The 23,542-nt window shown below is 42.7% G+C and overlaps 1 protein-coding gene and 1 long non-coding RNA gene across 5 annotated transcripts in view; one reads left to right on the forward strand and one right to left on the reverse strand.

Moving 5' to 3' along the window:
- Positions 1–23,542, reverse strand: part of PTPRG (protein tyrosine phosphatase receptor type G) — a 559,059-nt gene that overhangs the window by 229,689 nt on the left and 305,828 nt on the right. The window lies entirely within an intron of this gene.
- LOC307209760 lies at positions 541–18,361 on the forward strand. The gene is made up of 3 exons (XR_013835754.1): positions 541–676; positions 1,806–2,010; positions 17,818–18,361. It is a non-coding gene; the product is annotated as an uncharacterized lncRNA (long non-coding RNA).

A 23,542-nucleotide genomic window follows, 5' to 3' on the forward strand; every position in this document is an offset into this window, starting at 1 on the left:
TGACTCGGAAACTACAACTAATCCAGAATGCGGCAGCTAGACTGGTGACTGGGAGCGGCCGCCGAGACCATATAACACCGGTCTTGAAAGACCTACATTGGTTCCCAGTATGTTTCCGAGCACAATTCAAAGTGTTGGTGCTGACCTTTAAAGCCCTAAACGGCCTCGGTCCAGTATACCTGAAGGAGCGTCTCCACCCCCATCATTCTGCCCGGACGCTGAGGTCCAGCGCCGAGGGCCTTCTGGCGGTTCCCTCATTGCGAGAAGCAAAGTTACAGGGAACCAGGCAGAGGGCCTTCTCGGTAGTGGCGCCCACCCTGTGGAACGCCCTTCCAGCAGATGTCAAAGCGATAAACAACTACCTGACATTCAGAAGACATCTTAAGGCAGCCCTGTTCAGGGAAGTTTTTAACGTGTGATTTTACTGTATTTTTGGTTTTTATGGAAGCCGCCCAGAGTGGCTGGGAAGGCCCAGCCAGATGGGCGGGATATAAATAATAAATTATTATTATTATTATTATTATTATTATTATTAATGGCTTGGTGACCTGCCTGCTTTCATATTCAACTACTTTCTGGGTGGGCCCTTGTTCCCACCAGATATGCAGCTGACTATTCACATGATTACATAGATGCAAACATTTCTCCTGCTTCTTTACAAGCATCCTAGATAAAGGTAAGGGGACCCCTGACCGTTAGGTCCAGTCGTGGCCGACTCTGGGGTTGCGGCGCTCATCTCGCTTTATTGGCCGAGGGAGCCAGCATACAGCTTGTGGCCAGAATGTGGCCAGAATGACTAAGCCGCTTCTGGCGAACCAGAGCAGCACACAGAAACACCGTTTACCTTCCCGCTGGAGCGGTACCTATTTATCTACTTGTACTTTGATGTGCTTTCGAACTGCTAGGTTGGCAGGAGCAGGGACCGAGCAACGGGAGCTCACCCCGTTGTGGCGATTCGAACTGCCGACCTTCTGATCGGCAAGTCCAAGGCTCTGTGGTTTAACCCACTGTGCCACCCGTGTCCTTACAAGCATCCTAAGAATACACAAAAGAAGCAAGCCAGCTGTGAGAAGCAGCCCACCATCACTGGAAGAAGTGCTGCAAATCATTTTGTTGCCCAAGGCAGAGCAGCAAACTGGATTCCCCACCCCACCTCCAAGTCAATGTACATAGTACCCAAGTCCCTTTGGCACTGGAGACAGAAAATCTCACAAGCATCTTCCCCCATTGGTCGAAATACCACCACAATAAATTAAACAGTGATCCATTTGCTTCCCTTTCATGTCACTGAAAATTAACTACTTGAGGGCCCTCTGGCCAATGGAAAGGCAGACCTCAGTCACTGTCATTTATGGAAAATAATTACAAGCTGTAACATATGACGTCGTTGGGCAGCAAAGCTGTGTGCCCCATGTTCAACCACCTTCGTTAAGGTGGCATCAATTTTATATGATGGAAAAGTGAGGCATGCTTTTCTTGTGAAAACAGACCTGCAGTTAACATTAAGCTAATAAACGAAAGTTGAGATTTCTATTGCAGAAAATGTGTGAGCCAACATTCAGTCCAGAAGCTACTAATGCTTCTATTATAAAATGATAAATGTCACAGTCATAATCGGAATTTTTCAAGGGTTTCGGTGCGTTTGTTTTTACACTGAAAGCCAATGCATTAATAAAGCAATTGAAGGAGTAGGCATTTAAGTCTATGAATGTCAGTTGCAAGGTTTCACATATGTCATTCTGCAGTAATAAAAGACTTCATATATAGTGGTGGGGCCAAACATCGCTATTTTTATTTTTTATTAGGAAGCCGTCAGGACAAGAATGCAAGCAAATGGAAGAGAAAAATGAAGGCAACACCAATTAATCAGTTCCCCTGGTGACATTTTAATGCATTATTGGTACAATTATTCCAAAATGTCCTCAAAGGATCACCACACCTGCCTTTTTCAGAGTTCATTTTTCACCAAGTTTAACAAGCGGCCTTTCTGATTGGCTTTCATCTGCCAAGGTACTGCACCCTTTTATCCCTCTCCTTCTAAGGTAGAGCAGAAGAAGTTACTGTAAATATCAGGTATACTGAAAAACAGTATCTTTATACTGTGCTTCCCTCCATGGCCACATGCTTTATCCTTTCACTGAGTGGTTCACTTCCATATACCGTATTTCTCCATGTACAGTGGTACCTCGGGTTACATACGCTTCAGGTTACATACGCTTCAGGTTACAGACTCCGCTAACCCAGAAATAGTGCTTCAGGTTAAGAACTTTGCTTCAGGATAAGTACAGAAATCATGCTCTGGCGGCGCAGCTGCAGCAGGAGGACCCATTAGCTAAAGTGGTGCTTCAGGTTAAGAACAGTTTCAGGTTAAGTACAGGCCTCCGGAACGAATTAAGTACTTAACCTGAGGTACCACTGTATAAGACGATGGTTTTTATTTTAATAAAATGTCATCTTATACATGGATAGTGCAGAGGGGGGACAGGAGATTGTTAGCAGCCGGTCAGATGATTGGTGGCTTTGTTGAGGCGTGTGGTCAGGCAGCTGAGTGATTGTCGACAATCCCCTGTCCCAAAAAAGGCTCAGTAATGTTAAGATGTTAAGAATGTTAAGAATGTTAAGATGTCAGGGGGTAAGAAGTAAAGAATTGCAGCAGTAAACAAAAAACTTAAGAAATTTTTATGAAAGGGAATTAGGACAATGGACCTAAGGGTTGCTAAAGAATTATTAAACAAGGATGCAGGGATGGGGAGGTATGGGGAAGTCAAAGAAAGAAGGGTATGAACCGATGAGCTTGAAGTTATATTGTTTTATATTGTTCTTTATTATTTGTGTGGAAAATTAATAAAAATTATTATAAAAAAAAAATAAAAAAATAAAAAAACAAAAACAAAAAAGGCTCAGTAACTCTGAGCAATCCCCCCCCCCATTTCCTTAAAAGTGGGGGTGTGTTATGCACTGAAAAATATGGTATTTTGGTATGTTCACCTCACCAAAGACTTTTCATGTGGGGACACTGTCCATGAAAGGGCAGGGATGGAAGGCTAAGGAAGGAAGGGAATGGCATGGGAAACAGGAACTCCGCCTAGCAGTCCGCTGCCCTAGGTGTCTGGTTCACTTGAGAGAGGCCTCCTCAGCTGGAACAGTTTACCTGGGAATGAGGGCCTGGTCAGGAGTGGAGGAAAGGCGACAGACAGCATGCATGGCTGGAGCTAAGAAGCAGGGTGCAAGTCACCCTTTTACTCTGCCTTATTTTATTTTTGTGTGTTTATTTAACGACTAAAGCGAAAGGCCTCTAAGCAGTTCGCGAAAGACAAAACTAAAATATTCGTTTCAAACAAACTGCCTAGGGTTGTAGCCAACTAACCGTTGCTCAGTCGAGGGACCTAAGTGAGTCAGGTCTATTCATTTCAATGGGTCTACTGTGAAAAATGACTAAGGCTAGATACAACCCGTAACAATTTTAAAGTATAAAACAAAACCTGTGTCCTGTGGTTGGGAAGACAGAAAGAGGGTATGTGGTGGGGATTTTGTTTGTTTGTGTGTGTGTGTGTAGGGGAGGGGAGGGTTAGGGATTTGTCTGTAAGAGGAAAAAAGTGAGTGAGTGCACAAGTTTGTGCCATTTCTCCAGCCCCACCAACTGCAGTCATGAGGCCCTCTTCAAATATCTTAAGGGCTGTCACATGAAGGAGGGTGCATGCTTGCTTTCTTCTGCTATGGAGGGTAGGACTCGAACCAATGGCTTCAAGTTACAAGAAAGGAGATTCCAACTAAACATCAGGAAAATCATTTTGACAGTAACAGCTATTTGGCAGTGGAACAGACTCCCACAAGAGGTGGTGGGCTCTCCCTCCTTGGAGGTGTTTAAGCAGAGGGTGGATGGCCATCTGTCATGGATGCTTGAGCTGGGATTCCTGCATCGCAGGGGGTTGGACTAGATGACCCATGGGTCCCTTCCAACTCTAAGATGAACAAACACACACATAATACTGGTGAAATGTTGCTATTGGCACTGTACTGGCAGTGCAGTATTATTGCTGCAATCGTTCAGCATGCTGCTTGCACTGCCTTGCCTGCCCTTCCATTTCTATCTGAAACATCCATTAAGTTTCTTATTAACAATGGGGGCTTAATGAAAACCATACATTTCGCAATGAGTGCCTGGCCATGCATGGCATTTGTTTGGAAAGGGGATTACTCCTCTCTAGGAAAATGATGGGAGATTAAAGCATTAAAAATGTATGGCGTGTAATTAGTTTATCACTGACAGAATTTGGGGAGCGGGGAGGGAGCACTCCTAACAAAACACACGAGACACTAGCAAGGGATCGCTTGGAAAGATCAACGCTGGTTCTAACAACTAGGAGAGAGCCTTCAATGCAATGGTTCGGCTTTGATATGAAACTTCTCAGCACCAGGGATTCCTCTCTGATGGGCTACTTATGTGCAGGACACTCATGTATCTGTCAACCCCCCTTTCACTTTCATCAAAAATGGGAGCTGGGTGGCCCCCCGAGTAGGCTACATTAATATTGCTTAAAATATGCAAGAACATCAAGATATTCTGCAACAGCGTCTTTGATACCCTCAGCATTTATTCCCAGTGGCTGTTTCCAGGGAAAGTTGAAACAGGAGCAGAAAATTAACAGCAATTCTTCTTCCAACCACTGGAGGCATTTTCATAACAGGCAGGCCACATTCACACGTAACGCTAAGCTAAACTATCGCTTGAAGCAAATGTGCTAGCACCCAGGGAGGAAATATCACCTGCATTGTGCCATCCACTACTTTAGCTCCATACAGCACGGCAGCTAAGCCAAGGTTTGACTTAGTATGTCATTTGAACCCAAGATAGTGATTAAGTGGTCCTTAACCACGACCTGTGGCGCTGTGGGTTAAAGCCTCAGCGCCTAGGACTTGCCGATCGAAAGGTCGGCGGTTCGAATCCCTGCGGCGGGGTGCGCTCCCGCTGCTCGGTCCCAGCGCCTGCCAACCTAGCAGTTCGAAAGCACCTCCGGGTGCAAGTAGATAAATAGGGACCGCTTACCAGCGGGAAGGTAAACGGCGTTTCCGTGTGCGGCTCTGGCTCGCCAGAGCAGCGATGTCACGCTGGCCACGTGACCCGGAAGTGTCTCCGGACAGCGCTGGCCCCTGGCCTCTTGAGTGAGATGGGCGCACAACCCCAGAGTCTGTCAAGACTGGCCCGTATGGGCAGGGGTACCTTTACCTTTACCTTTAAACTGGCATCCAAGTCACTATGGAAATGGAAGCTACTGCTGACTGAATCCATCACTGCCCTGTTCACAGATAAAGTTTGCCCTTGCCCAGGCAAGGATTCAACTGCATGGAGGGATGTATTTTGTGAATTGCCCATGAGTTAGCCAACAATGTAAATGATTGCACAACTTCATAGTAATTCAGGGTGTTTTTTTGCTGTGTTAAGTTTCATATAAGGAGCAGCATGCTGGAAGTGGAAGTAGCAGAATCTCAAGCTTTCAAGTTCACACAGAAATAGGCAAGCTTCCAAGTTCATAAACCCCAAGGAAGGGCGCACAACCCCAGAGTCTGTCAAGACTGGCCCGTACGGGCAGGGGTACCTTTACCTTTACCTTTAACCACGACCTGTAGCCAAGGCTTCTTTCATATTCTACCTTCCCATGATGTGCAAATCAGGCCACAGTGAAATACTATTTCTCTTACAATCATTAAAGCAGGTCTAGGTAAGGCATTATATATAGTCTTTTTTCCAGAAATGTATTCCACATACATTACTATGAAAACAGTCACAGTAGAATGTCATTCTAGAAAAAAGATTCAAATCATTTTTAAAAACGTTGTTGCTATTGCTGTTTATATTTATCAGTTGCCTTATGTGATATAAAGTTCTAGGTGATGTGCAATGAGGTACCTAGCAAATGATTACAGCACATCAAAATACAAATAATAAGCAACAGACTGGTGGTTTCATACGATTTTCAATCATATAATTAAAGAAAACAAGCTTTACCTTCAGCCTCTGAAAAGGCAGCTGCAATATTTTCTCAAGAAATCAAAGACAGATAGAAAATGAAAAAAGAGAGGCGGATTGAATCTTTTAGTATGCGCTGTGGAAACTCAGCAGTTAAGCTCACCAGAGAAAACAGCTGTTTAGCAGAGCTGTCTTTACTAGGACAACACCAACATACACACGTACATATACACACACTTTACATATGTTAGAAGTGGTCTTCTCTCTCTGAACCCAGAGAGGATTATTTGCTTCAAAGTCATTGCTGTGTTTAAAGTCCACAGCCAAGTCCTTAATACAATTGCTTGCAGAATCCTACCAGCGATATGGAGTTCTCAGAGTTCTTAAATCTGACAATTTTCCAACTTCTTCCTCAGATGACCTCTTCAAAAAGCCTTCACTTGAATTCACAATTCCAACACATAGCCTTCAACAAGTCCTGCAATCTCCTATCATGATCCACATAGTATATTGTAACTTGAGCCCTTTTATGCCAAATCTGCCCATAGCCACTTCTGATACCTTGAAAAGAACAAGTTTATCTAGGAAGCACTTAAGTTTATCCTAGTTGACCAATCAAATATTTATTCAACTCCTTTTTAGAACAGTTTCCTCTTCTACCTTAACAAAGACTGTTCCAGAATTCTTCTCATCAGAACACAAGCTAATATCAACATTATACTGCCAAATTCAGGGCTGCTGTGTGAACACTCTGATATCACAGAAACCTGGGTGGCAGAACTGTTGGAAATTAGTTTTTTGATCTCTGATAGTCTGGAACAGCATTACTGATCTGCTTCAATGACATTTTTAGGCAGTTGGTTAATTTTTTGGGTCCTCAATCCTCCAGGTTTTGAGAGAGTACTTGAGATATGGATTTTATTTCTAATAAAGCAACTATTTTAGTCTTTAAAATAATAATAATAATAATAATAATAATAATAATAATGGTAACTTCCTCGTTAGATGGTCTGCTTGTCATGTTGTGAATGTTCATAAATATTCTAACTACTCAGTAGCAAACTGTCAGCACAAAAATGGACTGTGTTGCTGGCAGTGAAACAAGAAAACTGAGTATCCAGAGTGCAACTTTATTTGTTTAGAACAGCACGTTGATGTATATGTTTGTTTGTGGTGGTAACAGTACTACCTAATGCAAATAAACCACCACCTCCAGGGGCAATGCATATTGTGGAATCGGTTTTCACTGATAGAGTTCAAACCTGGAAAAGATGAACTAATAAAGAAAACGTGCTTCAAAATTTATGGGATTTGGGGTAAGTGAACCTAAAATGAATGAGAACACACCTGCCTGTATCAGAAGGAGCTCATTAATAATGTTTGTGACATACACACTGTGGTCTTCAGATCTTTCATAGCAATGCAAAATATTCTATTACAATTAAGCAGAGCTGCTATTATACAGCACCTTTTGTATGGTGTCAGGCAGTAATTAACTTGCTTGAGATAAAACAGTAGGCAACTGTGAAAATATTTAAGCACCATTTTTCCCCCTGACCTAAGTGCCACATGCACAAAAGAATGTGAATCCCACCTGGCACGCAGGTAATTGTTATCAGCTGAATAATACTTGGGACTCACACTTTTCTTTTACTTAAATACCAATGTTTCCATTGCTAGGTTCTCTATCTCACACGCTCTGTGTCTGTATGAGTCTTATGCACTAGCAAATACTCCCCACAAGAGACATGAACTCAAAGCCTAGAGAGCTAGAATGGAGTTCTGGTTAAAAGATTAAGCTGTGAATGAAAATGTCCCAGCTCAGATTTGAACTCGCTCTACTGCCCTAGGCAAGCTGCTCTCTCCAGGCACCGCCTGTTCCTGGCACTTGTACATTCCGGGGGGCTGAGACTGAGAGCTGGCATGAGGAATAGGCTGTAGTGGACAGTGTGGCTGGACAACGCTCATCAGACATCCCAAACAGTTGAGCTGTTGCTGCTTACTAGGAAGGAGCGGGGAGGTGGTAAGGAGTTTGGTGCGCTGCAAACACACTGGCAGAGCCAATCTGGCACTCTTGCTGATGCATCTACACTGTGCTGACCTCCTTGTTGCCTCCCTGCTCCCCACCTAGTAAGCAGCAGTGACTCAGCTTTGTACAATATTCCAGCCACATAAAAACTAGAGCTTCCTACACACACCTCTCTCCATCCTGCATATGAGCGGGCATGCAAGAAGCATTGTCATACTTCAAGGCACTTGAAGTGGGTGGTGAAGCCTAGGGAAAGGCACTTGAGAAACAAGGAAGAGGGCAGAATGAAGAGCTGGAGGTTCCCTTGCCCCTCTGCTTTAGAAGGACTTCTCTAACTCCTGCAAAGTTAAGTTTCAGCCCACCAACTCTTTATACTTGGCATGCTCATTCAGTTTAGATCTATTTTACTAATATATGTTGAGGGACTGGGGCACATAGCTTGGCTCGCTGTCCAGAAAAAATCTTTCTCCCCTTCAAAAGTAAGGCATAACACTGAAATGCAGGAATATGACACAGCAACACGTACGCAAGCAGATAAACTTCTCCCACCTGAGCTTCTATTACACTCCTGTACGCTGGCAACCCACCTGCAATATTCACAGGAGAGCCTGGGGGGGCTTAAATAACTGACACTGCAGCCGAGCAAGCGAGATAATTCTTTTGATGGAAAGTTATTGCCTCTGTGCACTGTAAAAGGAGGTTTGCTGATATTGGTGCCCAACATGGCACACTTTATAGACTGGGTGGATTGCTCTCTGCAGCATAGGGGTTGTATAAATAAAAGAAGCAGTCCCCCCCACCCCCACATAGATACATGCACGTGCTTGTGCTTGCATGCTCAAACACACCCATACCCACCCGCCAAGAGTTTGCACTCTGTTTTTATCCTGTTCAGGCATAAATCAAATGTAATCAGATTTTCGGCTGTCTCCTGAAGCGAACACTGAGCCACAATTCAACAGTTAAACACGCTTAAGCCCACTGAAATCCACCCTTCATATTCATCTCTGACCTCTTCCCCCCAAAAAAACCTGAGTTATAAAAACGTTGCTGCATCAGAGCTGAAAAATAGTCAGTACACAAGACTTTTAAATGTAAGTCTGAAAGGCAAGATCCCATACATTGTCAAGTACCATTCCTTTCCAAATATTACTTTCATCTCAAATAGCAATGCCACCATGACAATCTTTACAGAGTTACTGATTTATAATACACAAGGACATATTATTGTATTGAACAGGCATCTCTAAAACAGGTAAGAGTTTACATAAATACATTGATTACCCCAAATAATAGGTAACCTTGTTGGTTAGGAAATTGAGCATCATATAACAAATGCCTAGCAACAATGGAGGAGTCATATTTATTTACAATATTGGTTCCAAAGCAGCACCAATATGTATAAGAGAAAAATATGGAAATGCTTACTTAGAGAAAAGTATAGTTCTTTCTCCTGCCAACCTAGCAGTTCGAAAGCACGTCAAAGTGCAAGTAGATAAACAGGTACTGCTCCGGTGGGAAGGTAAACGGCGTTTCCGTGTGCTGCTCTGGTTCGCCAGAAGCGGCTTAGTCATGCTGGCCACATGACCCGGAAGCTGTACGCCGGCTCCCTCGGCCAATAAAGCGAGATGAGCGCCGCAACCCCAGAGTCGGCCACGACTGGACCTAATGGTCGGGGTCCCTTTACCTTTACCTTTATAGTTCTTTCAGTTATATACCATGAAAGGGGGGGGGGGAGAACCACACTTCATGGGCATCTGGAAAGAGTGGACAGAGTTTTGTACATTATTTATTTCATTTTCCAGACCAGTGGATCATCCTGATCGTCCCAGACACCCAATTGCTTGAACTGCACAGTCCAAATTCTGCTACATCAACTCATTTTGTGTTTGTGATGGCAAAGGAGGTCCTGCCTGTTTTGAAAACTTCAGAACTTTGTTTTGAAAACCACATTGGTAAGGAATGTATGCTACGTATGCCCAACTCCATTGGATACAGCAAAAAACAACAACCTGACAGCCACTTAATTCTTCCTTCCCCCAGCCCTCACCCTGCATAGGACAGCAAAGAAAAAACCCGTATCTAAATAACAAGGCACCTAAAAATTATCCAGTTGCTTGAAGCAGAGAGAGTTTTGTCAACAATGACTGACTTTATAGCTACCCCTTTCTGCTACTTTTCAGGATTCACCTATGCTAGAAACTGATGCTTTATTAGCTAAACTCATCACTCCCTTCAAAGAAACCCAGAAAAATGGAGTCTTGTCGGAATACTTGTCACTATCTTATCACTGTGGTTATATAATCTCAAGCTCAATCAGAGGTGAAGCCATGACCTAGTTTGGATTTGTACTGATCTTATGTCCTGTTTCTTGCCATAAATCACTTCCTTCCCTAGCTTCTCACCCTTATGATGGGAAGCACTTGCCTGTATTCTGTTATACAAAGAGGTTAGTTTTCACATTTATTTATTTTTGAAACAAAAGAACAGCTTTACTCCCAGGCTTTTGTAAAAGCTTCCAGAATTCCAGGGCTTGAGGAGGGGACACCCTTTTCTTCTGATCCCCCCAAAATACATTGCAGCATCTACAACCCTCAGTTCTTAGGACTGATATTAATAAGAAAAAACCACACACACCACAGAACTGGAACGAAAAGCCCGCAAGTCTCAGACTTAAGGCATTGCAAGATGCTCCGTGAATCAGAAATAGGCTGCGAACACAGTTTCCTTTATAGGTCAGTGTGCAGAAATAGGAAAAAGAAGGAGGCAGGGAAAAAACCTGTGACATTTCTGCTTCTTGTTCAGCTGAGATGTTCCTTACCACACCTGTAGGATAGAAATTTGGTCAGGGGTACCACGGGCAACACTGGCCTCTGTCCCTCTTTCCTTCCCTCCTTTCCTATGATGTCCTCTTGCATCTCTGCCTCCCACAGGCTTGCATAGCTGTTTGTTGTAGCAGGCCTGGCTACAATCTCTCCAGGCGAATGGAGCCTCTGGGGCTGGTCCTGGGGTGCCTCAGAGTAAGCTAGCAAGTGGGCATGGGGTGACATATTTGGGCTCCTGAACACCCCCCCCCCCGGGGTGCTGCAGACTGAATGTAGTTCGTCAAGGGAGCCATGGACTCAAAAAGGTTGAAAACCTCTTACGCAAGGGCAACCGTCTGATGGATAGCTCAGTTGGTGGAGCATGAGACTCTTAATCTCAGGGTTATGGGTTCAAGTCTCATGTTGGGTGAAAGAGTCATGCACTGCAGATGGTTGGACCAGATGACCCTCATGGTCCCTTCCAACTCAATGCTTCTATGATGAGAGAACATTAGGACAGCAGGCAGCCAGGCAAAGACACCATCACACGTTTTGTTCCTGTGCTCTTGCTTTTAAATTAAGGCTAGGTGTACAGGCTTGAAGATCTACTTTGCTTGTTTACATAAACCTGATAACAACCAACTGGAGTCTGGTGCAGTGTGCATGGAGGAGTTGGGCGGCCCAGGCAAAAAGACTACAGGTTCTGCTAGCTAGGGATAATTGGAGTTTTGGTCCAAAAACAGCTGGAGACCCGGAGCTAGAGAAAGGGTGTGTGTGTGTGTGTGTACAAAGCTAAAATGTCAATTTGCTGCTCCTTCCATATGTGCTTCCAGCTCTGTACACCACTGGCACCTGCAAGGGTGATTTCAAGAAAATGCAGATCACCACTACAGCCCTATGTAGATGGTACAACATCTAGCATAGCTCCAACCAGCTCATTTTCCTGGCATGCCCACCCCACCCCTAGTCACATGGTGTCCAAGAACTGGATGACAGAGCCTTTTTTTTAGTAGTGAGGTTCCTGCACCAGCTGCTAGATGACCTTTTCGCTAGATTACCTTTGAAGTTCCTTCTAACTCTGTCATTTAATGTCACATTCAAATATGAATTGTATACACAAGGGCGCTACAGAATTGTAATATCCAGTCTGAACACACTGGGTTGGAGTAGTAGCTGGAGGACCCAGAGGTGGTGGGGAGACCCTGTCTCTCACTGCTCATAGGCACTACATATTTATTTTTATTCATTCATAAAAATATCTGCTATATCCTACAGCTACTGCCTTGACATAACTAAAACTAAATCCTTCTGAACAGCCATGTGAAATACAAAAATGTACATGTAATTCTGGTAAAACTGATGCAATTAATACTTTGCAGGCAAATACCTGAAAAACACGTATACTTTTAATCTGCAGTTTTATTTACTCATTGTGGTCCTGGCTGGGAAAGCCCAAATTGCTTCCCGCTTCAGAGAAAAATTGGTCCTGCTTGCATCAAATATAAGACCAGTAGAAAACCAGAACCTATAATATTTTTACCCACTTTATATCCACGTCGACCTTTTTCTTCAACGAGAATGAACAACAAGAAATTACACTGCCTTACCAGCATGTTAAACAGAAGTTGCAGCTAGGTGACTCTAATTCCAAGGAAGGTGTGCCACACCTGCTTTTAGCGAATCAATTTGCTCATTGTCCAAAATGCCTATCATTCCTAAAGGCAATCCTCCTACCTATCATCACAGACCAGGGGTCCATCTCCATTCATAAGAACATTACTCTTGTCAAAGAAATTGAAGGTCCTATTCAAATCACAGCTTCCTGCCAACTCTGATCTCTCATTCCATCTTTCACACCATAATCTGCTTAAATTGAAGAAAACCCTGCTAGGGAAGAAATGCTGAACCTTCCACCTTCCAGTAAAGCCTGCAGGAGGATCATATCTGTCAGTTTGCATGTCTCAGCAAAGTGCCCATCAATAATGGAGAGGGGAGACAGGTGGGGGATGGGCTGTCTTTCTAAGGTATTCTGAAGACAACCTGCCAGGCCAGTTTTCCATTCCTCTACCTGTAGCTGAATTCCCACCTGCCCGCCCACAACTGTAAAGCAGGCTTGTTTCTGTAATCAGATATTGAGTAAAAACACAAGTTAAACAGGTCATATCTGGCTGGTCACAATTTCCCGAGGTCCATAGCATCTTTAATTATAAAACTGAACTGTTTGAACATTTGGATTCATTAGAAATATCCCTTTTTGGGTGGCACTTTTGGGGAAGGGGGCTGTCATGTACAACATGCATCATAAATGGGTATATCTACATGAACACGTATTTCAAAGAGGCAAGCTACTTCTGTGCTGGGATTACAAAACTGTAATACAAAACAAAGGGGTAACCATCAGTGGCAGACTTTGGGCTTTAACATTTCAGCGGTAGCTGTGCAACCCCAAAATTTGGTGTCCCAACACTTCCCACCTTCCATTGCTCGTCATTGTTACAGTGCCCCCTGTGAAACCTTCTCAGTTTGGTACCCAGTGTGAGCAAACTGGTTGCGCTACCCTAAATCTGCCTCTGCAACCAATGTGGTATCACTCCCTCTCGAAAAGTTCTTAGGCAGCCCAATTGTAAGGGATGTAGTCCAACAACATCTGGAGAAAACCCTAAAGACTGTCCCTGACTTAGTAGAATTAAAGAATTGCCGACAATGTTTTTGGAATCCACAACTGCTATGCAGAATTCAGCATCAGGGAGGACCTCCTTGGTGTTTAAACTTTCAATGGTGCCCTATGTGACTCCAAAATCCGGAGAGAAGCAGCTTGCCAGGTGAGATGGAGCCGCCATGCTAGCTTCCTGGCAGGTGAGTCAAGGCTGCTTCTTGAGAGAATGGAAGGTGCAAGGGAGTGGGAAAGTCAATGTGGTATAAATGCATCGGTGGAGCCAATTCCGGGCTCCTGCTGGTGTGCTTCCACTGTGCCAACCTCCTCCCCAAAGAAAGCAACGGTGACCCACCTGCTGGAAAGGTGGCACAGTAGCTCTGCCTGGCCTGGCAAGGCACTTGTGCAGCTGGAGATGCAGCAATCGTGGGCAAGTTTATGTTGTGATGTGAGAAGGGCATGGCAGCGTGTGGGTGAACAGCTTCAAAAGGACAAAGGGTGTGCCACGTGTGAAAAATGATGAATGATATTCCACAAACATTGGGCAGCCAAGCCAGGAGATTGCCATAGCACTGACCAGTGTTTCAGCTAAGCAGTATTGAATACTGTAGCCTACAAATCCTATTACATAAATAAATGTCAATACATGTAATTTTAACATGCAATTTTTATTTACTGAACTGTTGGTTTTACTTATAGACTGAATATTTTTTAGGTCAGCTTGTTTTTAACATATAATTATATTGGTATTTTTAATGAATATTTTATAATCTCTTTGATGATTAAATAAAAAATAAGAAGCAGAAAACGTAATGTACATAGCCACTGTACAAACCCAGCCTGTACAACCTGCTCTAGGCCTTGCCAAGTAAACAAATTAGATATCTTATGAGGTTGGTACCTTCTCTTCATTTTAACTTCATGCCGCTGCAAGCATCACTGATTCAAGTATATTTTATATTACACCTGGTACTCATTTCAATCTTTTAATCATCATCCTTTTATAAACAGAGAACACATAGATAAATCTCACTCAGCGAAACATCAAATTGGAAGTTGGATACATTAAATAAGGAGGTGGAATACAGAAAAGGTGTTCTGCTTGCTTGGATAATGGAACAGCGAAGGCAATCTCTGGGATCTTGGACTGTTAATATCACTCCGCCGAAACATATAAAAATTAGCCAGAGAACAGAACACGATTTCAGGGATAAGGCATCAGCAAATTGATTTTTAAGCACTATTATCCGATGGCTATCTCTGATTGTCAGGTAAAGCTCTCTTTGCTGCGATAAAGATATGACAGGGCAATAAGTCCTGACAATTATCCTTACTAATTATAAGCAAATACAGTCAGTTTATCTGATTTTGAATCATAGCCACATTTGCAAATTCACTCCACCATAACTTTTCCCTACCAGCTGTCTCAATCACATGTGAAGGAACGGTTGGAGATGTTCCTCTGAGATTACAAGCAAGAGATGTGAGGTGACAGGCCCTTCTGTTTTGATTCCCCATCCCAAGATCATTCTGAATGTGCATTATTATTCCAGTCTCTAAAAGGGCTAGGATAGTAAACAGAGAAAGCCTTTAATTACTAATTGCTACACGTGCATATGACTCTCTATAATGATAATCGGGGTTAGTTATTTTAAAGGTATTTTGAAGTGCCCTGTGCAGAATCATCCAAGAAACAAATATTCCTAATATGCTTAATTATATGAAATCAGTTTCAGGCAATGAGGTTAAGAGACAACTTGATTATTGTGTGTAACCACTTGCAAAAAAAACCAAGGAGGAATTATAACTTTCTCTTTCCCAAACATTAGACAGGCTAAAATGTACTCATGCTGTGTTAAACTAGCATAAAGCTCATCCTTAAGCTGCAGGAAAGAAAGGTGTTTCCTAGGATAGTGGTATACAGTGAATGAATTTCTACAGCAAGGATACTAGTAGCTGTGGTGGTTTTCAAGTCCTTGTCTTGAGATATAAGGAAATATTGTAATGGCAGTGATAACTGTGGCATAGTGGTTAGAATGTTGGACTAGGACCTGGGAAGCCAGTTCTGAAGCTCAAGGGGTGACCTTGGACCAGCCACTATCTCTCAGTGTGAGCTGCCTCACAGGGTTGATTTGAGGATAAAATGGGGAGACAGAGAACCATGAACACTACCTAGACCTCCTTGACCCTGTATACCCAAAGGAGCATCTCCATTGTCCAGCACCGATGGCCTTCTGGTGGTTCCCTCATTGCAAGAAGTAAGGTTACAGGGAACCAGACAGAGATTCTCAGGAGACAACTATCTGACTTTTAGAAGAAATCTGAAGGCAGCCCTTAGGGAAGCTTTTAATGTGTGATGTTTTACTGTGGTTTTATAATTTGCTAGAAGCTTCCCAGAGTGGCTGCGGCAACGTAGTCAGCTGGGTGGCAAATGAATGATCAATAAACTCCCTATGAATGTACCTTCTTATCTGTCACGGGAAGAAAAATCTCTCTTTTCCAAACAGTCGAGGGGCTGTGCTTGTGACTGCTCACTCAAGCCCATGGGAAGAAAAGGAAGTGGCTATGGGGACAAGGATTTGGGACTAGCTTGGAGCCAGAAAAGGCTGCAGTAATTGTGGGTGTGAATAAATCTGCATGGCGCTGAGGAGCTGGTCACACACACATACACACACATATTTAGAAACAATGATTCAAAGGCTGCACCCCATAAAATATTTCGAGATGAGGATGACACCTAGTTACTATCCACATAATAAAAAAATTCACCAACCCTGATTTCATCAGTAGATTGAATTTACGAAACTTTACTTGATTTTAATTGGTGAAGTGGAGCTGTAGGTGCAAGACACAGCTTTTGATTTTTGAGGCTCTTTGTTCTGGCGCTTTAATATACTAGCAAATGAAAAATACATATTTAAAATAGTCTTTCCAGTGACTATTTCAGGTCTGTCAGTACCCGAAGATGCGACCTTTCTGAATATATTTTGTATAGATCAGCAATCTAGACAGGAAACCAATGAAAAAGCTACCGTAGATAACAATGGAATATCAAAACAGAAATTAAATTAAGTTTAAAAGGAAGATTTATTTGGGGTAGCCTTTCCTTTTCTCCAATGAATGATAAAGTTGAAAAATCAAATCTTCATTTCTCCCCCCCCCCACTAAGATTTGGTAATATCTAGGTTTATTTAAATGTGATTGATCAATCAGTTTTAAATACACCAGGTGATTAATAAACTAAAAAGTATTTAATCAGCTGACAGCTCTCCCAATTAAACGGATAGTAAGCCCTGGGCTGCTGTAATCAATGAATGTCAAAGTTAGGTCACACCCATACATCTGAAGATTAGTCTAGGGTAGGTAATTCTGAAGGGTTGACTAATTTGCAAGAGTTTGTATGCTGCAAGAAAAACCATATGGAGTTTTAGCTGTAAAACCTATAGATTTAACAGCAGTATGCAGCATATGAGTGAAGAAGTAGCGGCCAATTCATGCCACAATTTTATTTTATAAAAGTACATACAATTTCATGTGAATCTTGAAACTATCCATTTGGTATAATTTCAAAACCCAATCTGGCCTCTTTTGTTAGCCGAGCCTAGTTACTATTTATAACCTTTTTAAAAAGAAACTCAGACGGTAAAAACATTTCCCTATTGTCTCTGATATATGTCTTTTTTAAAAAAGGGGGGGTCTTTGTCCACTTCTAGCTTTCTAGAGCTGGAGAATCTACGGTAATTTTTAAAGCATTAGCATCACTGTATCTGTTGCCTTCCATTAAATGGGTCTCATTAACTCTGTCAAATTCTCCAACCTCTTTATTGATTTTTTTTCTCCAATTCAAAATAACTTCTTTCTACTAGGAACTTGCTGTCAGTCTTATCTAACATCATCACCTCCAACAAATCTCTCCTGATCTCAACAGCACACCCCCACCTTGCCCCACAAGACTCTGATTAAAATTGTAGAAAATTGGAATTATGTTGAGATAAGATGCCTAACTTTTAGTCTATCATTATATCATAATTACAGTGAAGCAGCACTGACACATCCTAGAGGTGAACCTCAGGGGGGGAAAAAATGCTGCCATCAGGCTCTCATCAATGTCTAATGGTACTGTGCCCAATGGATGGATCCTTCAAACTGAAATTCCGCATGCACTCTGACATTTGAATGATTGAAAGCTAGTTGCCTCTGGCAGACAGCAAGATGACAATACCATAAAATAAGACTATGCTGTTCTACTCCACAGCTTCTTTTCTTAGACTATGCAAAACCATTCCTGCAGACCATCCATACATCTGTAGAACACATTTTAATTTCAGACCTTCCTCTCCCAATTTCCTCTTAATTATCACAGGGCATTCGCTGAAAAGATCAGCCAGATGGAGATTAAATATTTCACTACTGGAAGATGAAGCATTCTGCTGTAAAATGGAGACTTTATTGCAATAAAATCATTAATTAAAGACATATCCAATTCCCTAGTCACAAGATGGGAAACGCAAGAGACAATCACAACAGGGTAAGTGCATCAGCTCAGACAATTACATGAACACAAGCTGTAACTGACAACCGTCTTGGACAGAAGAGAAGCCCAAACAAGGCAAGCTTTCATAAGAATTATAGCCATCCTTCTTCCTTAAAATTAGACCATGCTGAATACTTCATGAAGACAATCCCAAGATGTTCTTCCAAGCAGAGGCAGAGTACAGGGGAATGATTGAGTCAGTAGAGGAACTCTAAGGAGACAAGATTATCTTCTCTTGCTTGAAGGCTTATTAGCGAATGTAGGATTTACCAGTAGGCCGAGCCACGTAATAAAACACATCGTTAGATTAACACATTATATGACATGTATAACTGGATGAATGCATAAAACTGCTAATCATCAGAAAATTAAGTCTGAAGGTTCACTGAACTGTTTTCTCTCCAGTCAACAAACACTTTCTCTTTACAGTACAACGAAAGCCAAACTAGTGAGTGATACATCTAACATGGCTTGGCGTATATCACCAGTCAAGCTGTACCTGAAATTTAAACACCGCAAAACATGAAACCCTCCATAAAGCAGGTGGTCCTCAGATGAAGAGCAGTATTGAAGTTTAATAAATAAAAAAAATAAAAAATAAAAACTTAGATATTCCATTCACCAAACACCCTTTAAACTAAGACTTGCACAATTTCACCTGTGCTTTGGCCAGAACCACCTCTTGATGGTTGGAAACTAATAATATCCTTGAAGTCTGTCAAGCAGAAATTAGCTGATTTATTATTTACTGACCTGGATTATGAGAATGTTTATTTTATATTGAAGATATATTGGATCGGATCCAGATATATTTTTTATTTTTCTGGGTAAAGTCATGTCCCTTGTTCCATAGTGCATCTTATTTGGAAACCAGAAGAGAATACAAGTTTTTCAAGAGTAGATCTATAAACCCCCCTTAGGTATTGCACACGTAACCTTCTGGATAATGCAGGATTAAGGTCCCACTGACAATATTCTTGTAAAACTCCATATTTCTTGTAAAATGCAATGAAAATCCGCATCATTGCATTGAATTACTTTGCCATAAGCCAATGTAGAACCCATATCTAGTAGTGGTCAGCGTGGTGGTGTTTGCTTGACCTCCTGGCAGCTGAGTCACCGCTGCTTACCGGGAAGGAGAGGGGGAGAGGCGATGCAGTGTGGAGGTTGGCTGAGTGCAAATGCACCGTCAGGAGTGCAAGATTGGTTCTGCCAGGCATGTTTCCACTGCCCCCATGTCCCAGTAAGCAGCAGCATCAGGTGAGCACCACCACCCGCCGCTGTTCATATCTTTGTCCCTTGGAAACTTTGTGAGGCTTGTGAGACTCAAAAAACATGCTGAGATCCAAAGAGCTTTTTTACTGTTGCCCAAGGGCTTGCACTCCCCTACTGCGATATATGGCTGTTTTTGTCTTTCAAAAGCAGTGTCACAAACTGCTATTGAAATTGCCCTCCATTTCAACAGCTGCTCTTCCTCCAGCACCTCTGGCTTCCATGAAAGAAAACAGCACTAAAGCCCTTTGGGGTACAATGCTCTTTTGGTTCCTTGTTACAGAGAAGAGCTTTGTGTACCTGTCCCTTTTTATTTGCCCTCCTATCATGTTTTGAAGCTGTGGCTTGCAATTCTTGTTTGGAAGGCACATACAAACCCCCTAGATTGGTCTAACAGTACACGAGAAAGCCACACTGCTGAAGCTAAGCAGGTTTAGGTCTAGTTAGTGTCTGGATGAGAGACCACCTAAGGAACCCCATGAACGCTGCCTTGAGTTCCATGATGGAAGAACTGCAGGATATAAATTTAACTGGTAATTAGCCACAGTTTGGCACTCCAGCTACAACAGTTGTCTACGGTTTGCACTAAAGAGGAAGCAACTACAGTGGTACCTTGGTTTGCAACTGCTTTGGATTACAACCGTTTTGGATTAAAACCACGTCAAACTCTGAAGTGCATGTCCCTTTTTTTGGATTACAACCCATTTTTGGGTGGAGGCCCCATTGGCGAAAGCGCGCCTTGGGTTACAACCTGTTTTGGTTTACAACCAGACCTCCAGAACGGATTAGGGTTGTAAACCAAGGTACCACTGTACTTGAATGAGAGTGGGTGAGGACATATGTGAGAGTCCAAGGCTTGCTCAGATACTGCCATATCCAGCTCAGTTGGTAGAGCATGAAGCTCATAATTTCAAGGTTGTGGGTTCGAGCCCCACATTGGGCAAAATGTTCCTGACACTTGTGGTCCCTTCCAAATCTACAATTCTATGATTCTATGTCTTGGTGATATACGTGGACCAGCCCAGCATGCCCTTTCTGTGCATATGGATTCTGCCAAAGCAGCAAAGAGTTACCATGCAATTCTGTATTGTATTGCATTGTCTTTGTTATTATTAACTAAGTTAATAACATCATGCAGAAAAAGGACTGGGAAAGTGCACTAACTTGCCTGGGTGAAATTCAGAAGCCATTTCAAGAGAGGCCCTTGAAGGAGAATCAAGCCCTAGCCACTGTAAGCACGCTAATTTGCAGGGATTAGGTCTCCATGGCATGCTGCAGTATGGTCCTTGGAACAAGATTCTCATTTACTAAGTAAATTACTGTACATTATTGTATAATGGTGTTCACATTATAACTGACAATTAGAACCATTAAGACGAAAGCTCATAAACAGCTGAAAGCTCACATCAAATTAACACAGTCATGATTGAAATCACTCTTCTGATTTCTGCTCTTCACAGACATAATCAGCATCTTGCATAGAAATGAATAGGCAATGAGCAAAATCGCAGCCAGTGAGCAAAATGGCAGAGGTGGTGGGGGCTCTGCTAATAGAGAGGTACAAGATCCAGCCTACATTATGACTGCTGAACACATTGTGTCCTTTCTGTGCAAATGTTCTTCTGCAGCAACAGCGGGCAACATATTAGTTATCGCACAAGTTGCTACTCTCAAGAGTCTCATAAGTATCAACAGGTTTTCTAATGAGGGAACTCTGCATTCTGCATTAGCTTACCAGAAGTTGGTTTAATACACTATTAACAGCAGATCTCTTTCAACTATATGCATCTGCTAGCGGCTCTAAAGAGGGGGAAAAGGCACATGTCAAATTTCATGTGTTGTTAACAAAATTATGGTTGCAGATTCTAAACTAGTCCCTCTCTTCTCCCCCAACCTTATACTGAATACAACATTGATATCTCACATCAAATGTCAAACTAGTACTTTCCAAACTCCTCTTAACTTGGACCACTTCACTTGAAGACACCGTGTGCTGCCAAACAGACATTAGAATGAGTTGTTAAACACTGCACATTTGTGTGCCACAAGATGGAAGTACTCTTCGCCAGCCTTCATACGTGGCTAAAGTCCTTGGGTGGTATACCATGGTGGCTTTGTGCAAGCGCTTCTGCTTAGGCAAAGTGTAGCATCAATTTTTTACCAACCTTTCGCTGACATGCCATGCTCCCCAAATCCCCATGCCTTTTATGACTTTGCAAAGAACTCCTTGGTAAAACCCGAAGGGAAAACATGCAAATATGAAAGTTTTAAATAGCATCTTATAACCTTGCAATTCATCATATTATTGGAAACAGCATTATCCTGAATCAGACCGTTGGGTTATCTGGTTCGGTATTATCTACACTTAATGGTAGCAGTGTTCCAAGGTTTCTGGAAGGGATCTCTCTCCAAGAGATTGGACCTTGGAACCCTTGAGGACAAAGCAAGTGTTTTACTAGCGAGCCACAGCCAGGGTCAGCCCACCCATCAGGCAAGGTGATGCAGCCACCTCAGGTGGTAGGACCACTGCGGCAGCAGATCTAGCCTCCAAGGAATACATTGCCTGCTGCTGCCACCGCCACCATGACAGCAACAGCTGCGGTACGCTCACAATGGCTTCTGATTCCCACTTCAACCATAAAGGTTGATTTGAATCCCCACCCCTCTGTTCCTGATTTAGATCTTCACTCCCCTGCCCTGGTTCTTTATATAGAGCTTGACTCAACCCTTCTACCCTGGCAGCAGGGAAGCACCATTCTGTGGTTCACCTCAGGTGCCAAAATGTCTTGGGCCAGCCCTGGCAATAGTTCTTCATCTTTTACTGTACTTGGAGTGGGGTGGGGAAGGTGGAGTGAGAAGATGTAAGGATCTAGAGCTAGACACCAAGGCAGACTTCAGGAAAAGGTTAGGGAGGGTATTGCGAAAGGGAAGTTGTCTGTAGCATTTCGGAAGCACCCCCACCCCGCAATTTGGCTGCTCATCTGTTCGAAAAAGGATGTTGCTCTTGATTCTACAGAGGAATAGGACTGGAAGGAAGGGTGTTAACTTTTTTGCTTAAATCCCTTTCCTTCTGAAAACAAAGCATAATCAAACATGTGTATGAGACTGACGCTTTCATTTTTTAAAAAGAAGGGTAACAACAGTCAGATAAATGCACTGCCTTTGATCCAATTTCTCTTTAGAGAACGTAATGAAAAGGATGTTCTTGTATATCCTATCCCCTAATTTAACATATAAATCACTCACAAAAATATGATCCAGATGGGCTCCAATGAAGGAAACCAATTAACTCACACTGCCTTACCATCTGACACATTAGCTGTGATAATAAAAATACAAACAACATGGTCAAACAATAAGGTTCTGTCTTACATCTGACATTTCCAATTAGTTTTGTTATTCTGTGAGCTCTCCCCCAACCCTCCACGAACAGCCTTAACAACAAGCATTTTGTTTTCCAGCAAATGCACATACAAACTCCGTGTTTACAGAACAAACTCTGCGGATGAAGCAGATTTGTCTGCATCCCCCAGTGGGGCAATCGTTCGAACTAATGCACACTGCATACTGTCCACATCTGGTTTCTCAATTAGGTTCAGATCACATTTTGCTTCCAAGTGCTCCGGCAGCAGAACGGTGCCAAACCTGGAGGACAAAGTACTTGTGGGCACTTCACAAATGTTTGACCTGTGTCTATGGGCCACCACAGATCAGCAAGCCATCACTGCTGCTCTTGTTTTCTTTTATGGGTTTCCTAGAAATGCAGCCCCTAGCATGAGGCAAGACCCTATTTTGGCAGGGAGTTTTCACTGTCAGGTAATTAGCGCTGCAACAAGTCCCTGCAAGCTGAACTACAATTAGGCAAAAATGCTGGAAGTACACAAAGGCAGTTTTTCTACATAATGCACTGGGGACCTGGCTCTGGAAGGTGTTGAGGGAGCAGCCTAAAGAGCAAAGCACACACTTCTTAAAGAATTGTTCTCAAAAGGTTTCATTTCTTGGATGGTGAAATGAAACTATTTTTCTCTATCCATGTAACTGTTTTACCTTAACTATGTATGCTAGGTACTGTTTTTTCTTTAGTCTCACATACTTGTTTACAGAATGCACTTTGACAATTAATCCCCACATAAGTGACATGTTTGCTTCCTAGCTGTGCGGAAGGAGAGCAGCAAGGAGAGAAGCCTGTGAATGGGTTCTCCTCACCCCCCCACCTCGGAGGACTGCCAGAGTATACCTTTCTTAAAATTACTGAACTGAACAGAATCCCTCCCGTTTTCAA

The sequence above is a fragment of the Podarcis cretensis genome (assembly GCF_951804945.1).
Source record: "Podarcis cretensis genome assembly, chromosome: 2".
Classification (NCBI taxonomy): domain Eukaryota; kingdom Metazoa; phylum Chordata; class Lepidosauria; order Squamata; family Lacertidae; genus Podarcis; species Podarcis cretensis.